Source organism: Denticeps clupeoides, chromosome 2 (genome assembly GCF_900700375.1).
Source record: "Denticeps clupeoides chromosome 2, fDenClu1.1, whole genome shotgun sequence".
In the NCBI taxonomy this organism is placed as follows: Eukaryota; Metazoa; Chordata; class Actinopteri; order Clupeiformes; family Denticipitidae; genus Denticeps; species Denticeps clupeoides.
In genome coordinates, this window is record NC_041708.1 from 6,125,675 (window position 1) to 6,137,769 (window position 12,095).

Here is a 12,095-nt window from a genome sequence, read left to right on the forward strand (position 1 = left end):
AAGCTGGGTGGCCACCAGTCACTCTGTCAGAGCTCCATATGTCCTCTATAGACAGAGAAGAACCTTCTAGAATGACAACCATCCACCAGTTCCAGATGGAAGCCACTCCTTACTAAAAAGCACATGGCAGCCTGCCTAGAGTTTGTCAAATGGCACCTGAAGGACTCTCAGACCATTAAAAAAAAAATCTCTGGTCTGATGAGACAAAGGTTGAATACTTTGGTATGAATTCCAGGCATCATGTTTGGAGTAATTCAGGCACTGGTCATCACCAGGCCAATACCATCCCTATAGTGAAGCATGGTGGTGGCAGCATCAATCTGTGGGGATGTTTTTCCGCTGGGACTAGTACTGGGAGAATTGGGAGACTAGGAACTGGGAGACTAGCCAGGATTGAGGGAAAGGTGAAAGGTGTACAGAGACATCCTTGTGCTCTAGAGCACTTTTGAACTCAGAATGGGGTGACGGCTCATCTTTTTGCACAACAACAACCCTAAACACACAACCAATATATCAAAGAAGTGGCTTCATTGCAACTCTGTAAATGCCAGAGCCTAAACTTGAGTCCAATTTAACATCTTAACACCTTTAAGATCTTAAAATCTTTCATTTTTTCACTTTCTCTTTCAAATGGCTGTGCAACGACGCTTCCCATCCAACCTGATGGAGCTTGAGAGGTGCTGCAAAGAGGAACGAGTGAAACTGGCCAAGGATAGGGGTGCCAAGCTTGTGGCATCATATTTAAAAAGACCTGACACTGTAATTGCTGCCAAAACTTTCTCGAGTAAACTTTTTTCACGTTGACATTATGGGGTAATGTGTGTTGAGTTCTGATGGAAATCAATGTATTCCATTTTGGAATTAGGCTGTAACATAAAAAGTGGAAAAAGTTATCCTTCAATGCCCCTAATGCAGATGCACAGGGCTGCATTGACTATTGGCTAAGATAACTGCACCCCTCACAATTTCAGGAGGTAAGTGCTCACTCGCAGCACCGGTGCCTGTGCATGCATGTATTTTTTACGGGCCTCAACAGCGAATCAGGAAATGGGACAAATGGGATGAGCTCAATGTTCTGGTCATGTTCTTAAAATACTTCTTTTAGTGACAGGCTGCTGAGTACCTGTGAAGTACTATTTCCGCTAATTATTTTGGTCACGGGACCTGGGGGACACGTGTCTGCAGTAGAACAGCAAGATATATTAGCGGAGCTTATGCAGGCTTTGTTTTGCCAAAATAAACCAGGTTTTTATTCAACATGGGGTATTTCCCCACAAAGGCACAGGTTCGAACCCCATTTACTACCAATGAGTCGCTGATTAAGACACTGAGTGTCTCGAGTCCCTGTAACTGATTGTAAGATGCTCTGGATAAGAGAAAATTCGAATTCAATTCATTTATCAAATCCATTACGGGTGAAAAAGTCGAATATAATTTTTTATTCCACTGGATTTCCCACTTGGCAAAAAAACACAAACGAATTTCAGCAAATTTAACAATATTTTCAGAGTTGCTGTTTTTCTCCATAAAGACCTTGATAGCATGAAGCCAAAGACCAACATCCAACAGACACAATCAGGGCACATGCAGTGGACCTACAACATGTACAATTCAATTTAAAAAATAATTGTACGTCGCATAATAATAAAAGGTTGATAATGAAAATGTCAGTGGAAGTTTTGTCATTGTAAAGCTTTTTCTATGACGTCCATTAATGTTAGGGGTTGCTTTACATACGTTTTTTCCCCCCTAACTGATACTAATTAGGTTCTTGCTGTCGGCCTGGTCTACGATGCGGTGGCGTTGCTGTGTGTTGGGTGATGTGACTGCGAGGAGGGCAATAATTTCCAGTCACGTGACTAAGCAAATGATTCAGCACCTCATTATGGCCGCTGGATGCAGACTCCTGCCGGTGGTGAAGCATCAACATGAGAGTGGCTTTTATTGTATCAAAGACACAGGAAAGCAAATTAACCACGGCGTTGAGATGTGGGCGTTACGTAGTGTTTTTTTCTCTCTCTTTTTATGGATGCAAATGGCCTTTATTACGATATTCCAGAAACCATATAAATGTAAATACATATCTGCAGCATAATAAAAAAAATGTGTTTTGATTTCTGCAAAGGCAATGACGCCATTGTTGTGTCTTGAATAGAAAATGGAGATCTAAATAAGAGTGGAAGGGAACGTCTCCAAAAAATAAAAATAAATAAAGAGCCGTGCAAGATCACAAAGCTGCGGGTTTGTTGTGCGGGGCAGATAATGATTTTCACCCCCCTTCCCACCCGGCCCTCAGGAAAGCTTGGGAGCGAGGGAGCGAAGGATGAAATTTTAATGCTTTGTCAGAATACAACACGTCTCGTTCTTTGGATTATTGATCAGATGCTCTCAGGTTGTTTACAGCCCTCGGCCTTCACCTGCGCCCTCCTCATCCCTTCGTCCCAGCCCTTCGTCTTCAGCAGTTTTCTCCAAGACCAAGAGTACAGAGGCTTGGCCAGTACATGTAATGTCCTGTAATGGCACAAATGAAGTGTTAGATTCTGATGTTCGCACATATTGTAAACTATCGAAGGAACCCACTGACAATAATTAAAGCAGGGTCAAGAATCACAATCAAAGGCAGCATAAACACAACCTTACTGTGAAAGAAAACCTCTATTTACACCATGAAGAAATGCTTAATTTATGCATATTTGAAGAAGAAATGCTTAATTTATGATATTTCTTCTCAAATATCTAAATGTGTCAAAAGCATTTCAAACTGAGTAGGTACAGAAGTTGAATTACACTGAGGTGTCTCCTCTGATTTATTTTACCTCTAATACTTATGTATATTTGCAATCTTAGGTCCTTACAGAGTTTTTTTAATGGGAGGGGCACAGCCATAACACTGAAACTGCATTCACAGGTCATTCATGTTCAAAATCCTAGTGCGTAAACTTGTGATAAGCATCATAAGGTGAATACTATAGATGAATTGGGGAATGACTTGGTTTCTGGAGGTGAGACCAAGAAAACCAATTCTGGAACCCTGCTGCCCTCCCAAAAGGTTTTGTATTGGGAAACAGTGCTGTAGCAAACTCAATGTCTTATACACTAAAAAAAGCAAACATTGGATGAACTTAAATTTTTCTTTTTTTGAAATTTAAGTAATGTTCCACACCTAATATTTTAGAATTGACTTAATGTAAATAAATTGGTTACAGCAGGTTTGACTGGTTTATTTCTATATATATATATATATGATACAGAAATAATCATGCATACACTGTAAAAAGTGAATACTGGCTAAACGTAATATAGGAGGCTGCGAGCTGACGGAAGCTTGTCCACGTAATCCTGGGGTGGTTTCCAGTGTAAAAAATTAAATTGGTTGGACGGATTGTTTTTTTTCTTCTTCCCAGAATCTAACCTCTTTGTGTCACAAACCAAGGAGCTCACAACTGACAGCTGGTGCACAAGGAGTTTTCATTTTGACAAACACTGTCAATAACAAAATCTACAGATCAAATTGTAGAACAGAGGTCACCTAACCTGGCAAAGCAATAAACAAAAAGGGGCAGTGCTGGTCTAGTGGTTAATCAGAAGGTTGCCGGTTCGAATCCCGATCTGCCAAGGTGCCACTGAGCAAAGCAACGTCCCAACACACTGCTCCATGGCTGCGCACTGCTCACCAACGGTGGTCGTTAAAAGCAGAGGACACATTTTGTTGTGTGCACCATGTGCTGTGCTGTGCATCACAATGACAATCACTTCACTTTCACAATAAAACAAAAAGCTAAGAACAGTCCACGCCAGTCAGAAATGCTATTTAACAGGACACAAATTTTCTTCTTCAGGCACAACGGAATCATGACTGGCCAGCAGTAATTATGTATATTAAATATAACAAATCAATATAACAACATATTTTTGCGAATCCCTGTTATTCCCCGGATGTACAACTATAACATGCTCATAATGGCATGAACTTTATTGAGTCTACATAAAACTATAAAATTAAATGAGAGACATAAGACATGGATGGAGCAGTTCCAGCAGGGAGTGCTGTAGTGCAGCCAGAGACAGAACAGACTAAAAATGTCCCTCTGAATCACGGCCTATTACTTGTCAAATACAGCATAGATTACTATGCTGTAGACCGTCCAAATCAGTGGCCAGCAAGATCAAACATTTCACTTCTGAGCACAAGTAAGTGCCGGGATTCGCACAGCTCATTAAAGGCAGGAATTAATGAAGAAGGCAAATGAATCATGTTGAAATATCTCATTCTGGTTCTAATCAGCGAACTCATTTTCATTAAGCAGTGGAAAGGGCGTGCCAGCAGTGGCCTAACAATTGTACTACTTGCAGGAGATTAGAGAGATGACTGCTCCACAGACTAATCGTGGTGGCTTGGGCGCTATGTGCGACATGCAAAAATCGTCAAATTACTAACTTATTTCATTAAAAAGCAAAGGCATGAGCTTTGCGCTGAGTCTCTGGGCCGATCTGTGTCCAAATGGACTGTACTTGATAAAAAAAAATTTTTGCAGCTTGCAAAATTATTATTATTATTACTATTATTCACACAAAGGTTTGGTGATGCTTCTAATAACTTACAAAACAATCGTTTTATTTAATTTAAATAAATATACGTTTTTATTTTACATTCATAATGTAAAATTATGGGGCAGTGGTGGGCGAGCGGTTAAGGAAACCCGTAATCGTAAAGATGCCAGTTCAAATTTCACTGCAACTGAGGTCACAGAGCAAAGCACCGTCCCCACACACTGCTCCCCGGGCGCCTGTCATGGCTGCCCACTGCTCACCAAGGGTGATGGTTAAAAGCAGAGGACACGTTTCATTGTGTCACCATGTGCTGTGCTGCAGTGTTTCACAATGACAATCACTTTACATTCACGACTTTTTCATTTTTAATTTCAATATTCACGTTTGGTACACTGTGATAGCATTAATAATATCGTTAATATAATTTAGGTTCTACTAATTGTTATCCATTCATCAAAACAGAACAATCACTTGTGGGGGTAAAAAAATGGGGGTGGGCTCTAAAAGGCCCTTGGTTCTCAAACTGGTGCTACTCAGACTCCCTCTAGTGGTACGATGCTGCTGTGTAATGCTTCCAGTCAAAATAGTGGTATTTTTGGAGGTGCTACCTACTGAGAAAAATTTAATAACCAAATTGAAAGCAAATTTTTTTTTTAAATCCCCTGCATGTCTACAAAAACTAATTCAAAGAATAAATTTCACCATGTTTAGACAGTAATGGCGCCAGCGCCTGGAAGTTTCAGTTTTTTCTACTAGAAGGGATTCTACAAAAATGTGCAGTGGTGTCTGTGTGAGGAGGCATTCGTATTCGAGGAAGGAGGCGGGGGAAGCACTCCTGACGATGACTGACTGATGACTGATCTCTCGCCACGGGGACCATGCTGAATAATAATTAATGACAGTCTTCACGGGCCTTTGGCAGAGCATGCTGGGATGCTCTGAGTGGACCAATTCATCAGCCCTGCCCGGGCGATTAATCTGCGAAGTGTTTACAGTACACGCCGCGCCACCCCGGCTCTGACACCGGTTCAAGAGGGGAGAGCAAAAGAGCAACGGGCCAAGGCTCCAAACACATGGCCGCTTGGGCCGCCATCATCGTGAGTCTAAGCAAGGGCTCAATTCGAAACGAAATGCAGAATGAGGACGCAGGCAGTCTCGATCACCTAAAGCACGGCCATCAATCTCACACGTCGCTACACATTTTGTTTATATGCAAATAGATAAAAAATGCATTACGCTGATGATAAAGGCAATAGCCCCAAATAGACTTTAAGGGCTTAACATCAAGCTCCAAGGCATATACTGTAAAGAAATTTACATAACCATAAATGGCTGTTTGGGCATAAAGCATACGCATAAAGCGTCTCCCTCTCGCTCTCTGGCCTGAAATGAAATTCCCTCGCCGCAATACAAAACAATGACTATTCTTCTGAGGAGTTAAACCGCGACAATATACAGCCATTCAATGGCACATAACCAGCCAAACCGTAACTGCTTCTTGCAAACTAAATAACTACAAATACAATTCAGATTGTTCCAAAATTATCTAAAAATTAGATCAATTTCATTCATTAGTGTAGGCATTTTGTGACAGACCAGAATGCATTTCTTTTAACTATATATATATATTTACATTTAGCTATTCATATTTATGGAAGTATTTAATTTTTTTATTACCCTAATAGCCTCACTGTAGTTGGGGCTATTAGTTGTTAAAAAACTTGATTTGGATTCCCAGTCCTGTGTCATCTCTGCTCTGCTTCCTGTGACGTGACTTTTTCTCAGTGGTTTAAAGTCAAATTAGCCAAAACATGTTCTAAGGCACTCCAGTTGGTAACTGAGGGACCTCACTCAGTTACAAACCATCTTCTCAGCTTACCTTACATTATTATTCTGTAATTATTCTATATATTTTTATTTATTTTATTAAAATCGAAGGAAATTGCTTCTCCGCTTTTAACCATCATCCTTGGTGAGCAGTGGGCAGCCATGACAGGCGCCCTGGGAGCAGTGTGGCGGCTCGGGATTCGAACCTGCAACCTTCTGATTACAGTGCTGTTTCCTTAACCGCTAGGCCACCTCTGCCCTAAATAAATATAATATTATTGTTACAGATCCCAGCGCCCCGGGACTGTGACAGATTTAGTATTTGTTGTATTTGTTGGTGTCTGCGGTTTCTGTATTTAACAGAGAAAACACAGGCAGGAATCATTAGTGTCATTCGCTCGTACAGGCATTTCTTTATCTGAAGAAAAATACATTTTACACTCAACTTTACAAGAAATTTACATTTTCAGTCCTCTCACAGGTTAATCTCAGTGAAATATCTCAACAGAAATACATATTATTCGAATATTACATTCGTTCAATATCTGCTATCCCCTTTACAGAATCAACCCACATACCCGTGCTTTCAACCCATCGAACAACCATTTTCAGAATAGTACAAAACAGTTTTAACTTAATATAAATGCAATAATTACTTTCACTTGAACAGAATCTTTCCAGTATTTCCCATCCCACAGCACATCAGCGGTTTTAACATATGTACACCTAGACATAAATAATACACTCAATCTACCTGGCAGTAGTAACATGCGCGGCCACCATTTCACTGAACTACACGTGTCTCACACTTTTACTAACTCCTGACCATATCATACCAGTCACGTTTTCCGACAGCTCTCATGAGTAATTTCTCTATTATACCCAATGGGTGTATTTAGAAATAGTGGTGCACTATACTAACCTGTATTTAACAGAGAAAACACAGGCAGGAATCATTAGTGTCGTTCGCTCGTGCAGGCATTTCTTTATCTGGAGAAAATACCGCGAGAGTTAACGCCAATTCCCCCTTCCAGTGATCGCTCCCCTGGTAAGACCCGGTGTTCCAGGATATGGGATAAAATACAAGAAACTAAACACCTAATTATGACCAAACTTTTGTGCGCGTCATATTATCACTTCTACTTTCAGGCATGTCTAAATCCCCATCCTCCAAAATGGGCTTCTCAGCGTCAGCCAAATTGTTCTCCTTGTTTGACGTCCAGTTCTCCTCTGTGATGAGTCCAACAAGTCATTGTTCTCCAGCCTTTTCATTAGAAATAGAGAATTCCTTGAAGTTGCTTTATGAGGCTCTGCAGCTGCGGCAGCACAACCACAACATGTTATTTGCTGCTGTTGTATGTATGACACGTTTGGGGTTATAGGTCAGGTTGGAGGTCGGTGTAACACGTCAGAGTTTTGCCGTCCCCACGAGTACACAGAAAAGAGAAATTCAGTCTTGAATTCGTTTTCAGAAAGCAATCGTTCTGGGTCCCCTGAAACGCAGATCAGATAGAAATTTTCCCTGTTTTAGAGGAAAACGTTCTCATGTGGATGGGGCCTAAATTCGCCGCAGAGTACGTCTACGATATCTCTGTGCTAATATAATAACCACGATAACAGAGTGAGACAAGTTTCATGCAAACGCCCCAGGAGCTTCCAGAACATTCCTCTAAAATTCCGCACTGAAGACACTGGGCTGGGCTCTCCAGCAGGTGCACAGGGTTCTGTTTGCAGGGAGCCGAGGTGTTTATGTTACCCTGGTAACGAACAAACACTGAACAAAGGGTGTTTGGACCAGAACTAATTTGTTAAACAAAGTAACCTAACTAAAATAATTAAGAAAAAAGACCATTTTATGCCCCATTGAAATTGTTCGTGCGCCGGTGGAATTTTAAAGGGGTGCAGCACCATGAACCAAATTCTACAGAGACCGGGGTTCTTCTTTTTGGTGACTGGTTCGGAAGATCTTTGTAAATCTTTTTTATATTTGGTTGTTCTGAGAAGGTCAGATCAATCCTAATCCTAATCTCCAACAATAGGAACCCGATTCCGACTCTGAATGTAATCCTTTCATACTGCTGGTATTACTTGCATTCTCTTTTTAAAATTTTTTTTTAAACTGTTGCTATGATGCCAGCATCGCTGTCTATGGGGGGGCTTACATTTACCAAAATGACCTTGCTTTGTACTGATTTAAATCCACAAATACTGCTGACGTTCCCAAAAAATCCACATAATCCACTCTGCGGTCCAACCCTTGAAGTATGTAATTTCATAAGATGCCTGAATCTAGAGCAGCATGTGGATCTTGATCCATAAATGTCTCGAGTCTCCTCAAAACAGGAACGCGTTTGAAAACCAAAGGTCGCAGCGTGCTTAGCCTGTCTCTGTCAGCCAAAGCAAATCGATGCTTAATGTCATAACCGAGTAACGAATCAGTAACGAATTCGCATGAGAGCCCCCGCCGGCGAGAGCGGTTTGCGATAAAGGCCCTGCGCTCTTGTTCTGTGCATCTGCCGAGAGTTGAACAAATAGGCGCGACACACACAGGCACCCAGATAAGATGCTGTGATCAAAAGCACGTTGTGCATGAATAAAAACCAATAAAACTAAGCCGTGGCCGTGAATGGAGTGAAGGGAGGATGTCCCCTTGGTTCGGCGTGTGCTGTATGAGGCGACACTTTAATCAATATATTGACAGTGGTCTAGACCCTTTTGCGGTGTCTGCTGTGTGTGTTTATAAATCACTTCAGACTTAACAGGGAAGGTAAAAAAAAAGTTATAAACGTATATCTACATAGAAATATAATATACTGGATATTTGGACAGTGGTCCAAATAATATCTTGCCAGTCTCCATGGAAAAGCTTTAATCGTCTCTAAGTGGGCCTGCAGAGTAGGAGTTTCTAATAAAGTGGCCAGTAGGGGGTTCAAATAAATTCCGTATATAGCGTAGCAGGCCGCAGATCTTATCTTCCTCCACGTCTGGTGAAAACAACAGTGGTTTATTGCCGTGGAGCTGTAAAAATCAGACTGCTTCATGGAAGCCATTAAATAATAAAGCAATTAGAGAACAATTAGCAACATTTACCATGCGATGTGAACCAAAGTCGCCGAGTGTTCATCCTTCGGGAATTTTTATAAGTGATGTTTAGCTTTCTATAAAACCTGGCCGGGGCGATTGCATGAAGGACCAGTGGCCAGGGGTTTCAGGGGAACCTGATGAGAAGGAGTCATTTGTACATAATAAATTGTCACTCAATTGGTTCGGTAATTAACAAGTTGTAACTAAAAACCAATATACTCACTGGGCTAACAATTCACTCATTGCCTGTGTGTAATGACAGTAATTTAGAATGGAAATGACATCTTTACATGTTCCAAAATACATTTTAGATATGGGATCATCAATCTCAGTAAAAATTTTACTGGACAAAGAAGAAACTACTCTGTCTACAATGGAAATTGTTTTAAAATCAACCAAGTCAGTGAATCTTGTGTTTGTCCTCCATAATGCTCCATAATGAAGTGAGTCTGATATCTGATATCAGCAAAAAAAAAAAGCACAGGAAATACCACAGAGACATAAAGAAAAGGGAGGAGGCTCGAAACAAGACAAAGGTTCAACAATGGGGACACCAGACTAAGGGAAACATATATACATGCTGGACAGATTTCCAATGAAACATATGAACCCAAAGAACCATTATAGTCACAGAATATTTGTGTGTGGATGTTACTCCATGATGACTTTTTCCTGCTCCACATTTCCGTTTCATAGTCTTATTCCTGCCCACACACACAACAGTATTTCTGTGTGTATTATGAAAGTCAGTGAATATTTGCGTAGTTGATTGCATGAACTCTTACTGCATTGTTTCGATTTACTGATTCCAAGGGCCAGAAGAAAATTGCCTGTGTTTTCCACATAAGGGCCAACCTGGAAGTAAAGCAGGAACAATATAGTACAAAATTGTATATTTTGTCCACCCTGGTGCTCAACTTTTAAGGCATAAAGAATCCACATCACAGATGACATATTTATGGAGCAAATGCAGCCAACAGGTCCATCTGTATAATAATAAAAACGCAACAGAACAAGTCATTTAGCAGCATAGAAATTGGGATATTCATCATCTTGATTACACTTCTTGTGCATCGTTTTGCCAAGTCGTGTCAATCTCACACTACAAAAGTATTTAAATGACATTGCTAAGTAACCTTTATCAAGTAAAAAAAGAGTAATTAACCCAGATCTGAAGCACAGAGTCAGTATCCTGGGTAAAACCCATTATCAGCAAAAGTTGTTTTTCCTACAATCCCCCCCCCCCAAGAGAAATTCCTCTTCACTAATAACCCAGTGAAGGGAAAGTTCTGACGTTCTTGAAGGCGGGTTCGTTATTATTTATTTATTTTACGTAGCTCTTGAAATTCTCTATATCAGCACAGACTCCCCCTCAATCTTCAATCTCAGCAAATATTGATCGGCCCAAATTACTTCTCAAGGTCAGCAGTCGGGGCGGAGATAGCGCCGGCGTGGCAGGAGGCGCTACTGGCGCAGCCAACGAAAAGGGAGGGCCGGCCTCCCGTGGTCGGACCCCCTTTACCACCTGTGTACCACGCGTGTGGGCGGGGGGGGGGGGGAGGTGGATCTATACCGAACTTCATCAGAGGCGCAGCTGGGACAGATATCATGCAATCAAACAGTAATAAAAATATCATATTCATAAAAGAGGCACGGATGATGTCAGTGTTTGATATTTATTGATATTTATTCGGAATAAATTTGGACAGAGATGAATGACAGCGCGGTCGGTCGTCCTACGGCTTCTGCTGCAGATACTGGAGGTTGCCTCGGTCGACCAGAAATGAAAGCGTTCCAGGTTCCCCGATAACAGAAGTCATTCCGACTTTTCTTTTTTTTTTTCTGTCTTCTTTTTCTCTCCCCAACACCCTCTGATTTTCCAGCCCTGTTCCTGGTGACGGCAATTGGCCAAGCGTCATTATAGAGGCGTCTCACAGTAACTCTGAGCACCGAGCGGCTGGCCTGGATTTGGACGCCGCTGTGCTGCAGGCCAGGGTAGCCTGACGGTACCTGTTAGGCCCCGGCTGCTTTCTCGGCCTGACACAGTGTAACCGCCGTATGTATAGGATTAAGCAAATTCCGATTTTGTTCTTTATCTGAACGTGTTACATAAGAATGTTTGATATGGCATAGATTTCAAGTGCTAAAGTCGTAATGAGGCTCTTCATCTGAAGTAAACTGCAGGCATTAAAAGCAATTTAAGTAAGTCAATTACAAATCGATTCGTATAAAAGCCACGGATGCCTTAGGAACCCAGAAGCCCCTCGGATTGAATCCATGAGAGCCAGATGTGCAGCCCTCACACAAGATTACAAGATATTGTAACTTACAATAAGTTATTTCTACTGTTCGTCTGTAGAATATCAAATGGAAAGCAGAGGGCTGCTGTGGGGGGGATGTAGGAAATGTGGGAAGTGTATCAAGTGGGAAATGTATCAATTCCCACTTGATGCATCGTTTCCTGGAATAATGGGAAGTCCACAAAACAAGTCATAGATGATGATCCATATGTCTTTCTCCTGGTCTTTCCCTCCAGTAAGCAGATTTAAGCAAGTTAGGGTGAAGCTGGAGTCAATTCCCCTTTACAGACACAGAAAGGGTCAAAGGTTTCAACTGAGAAACACTGCAAAGTC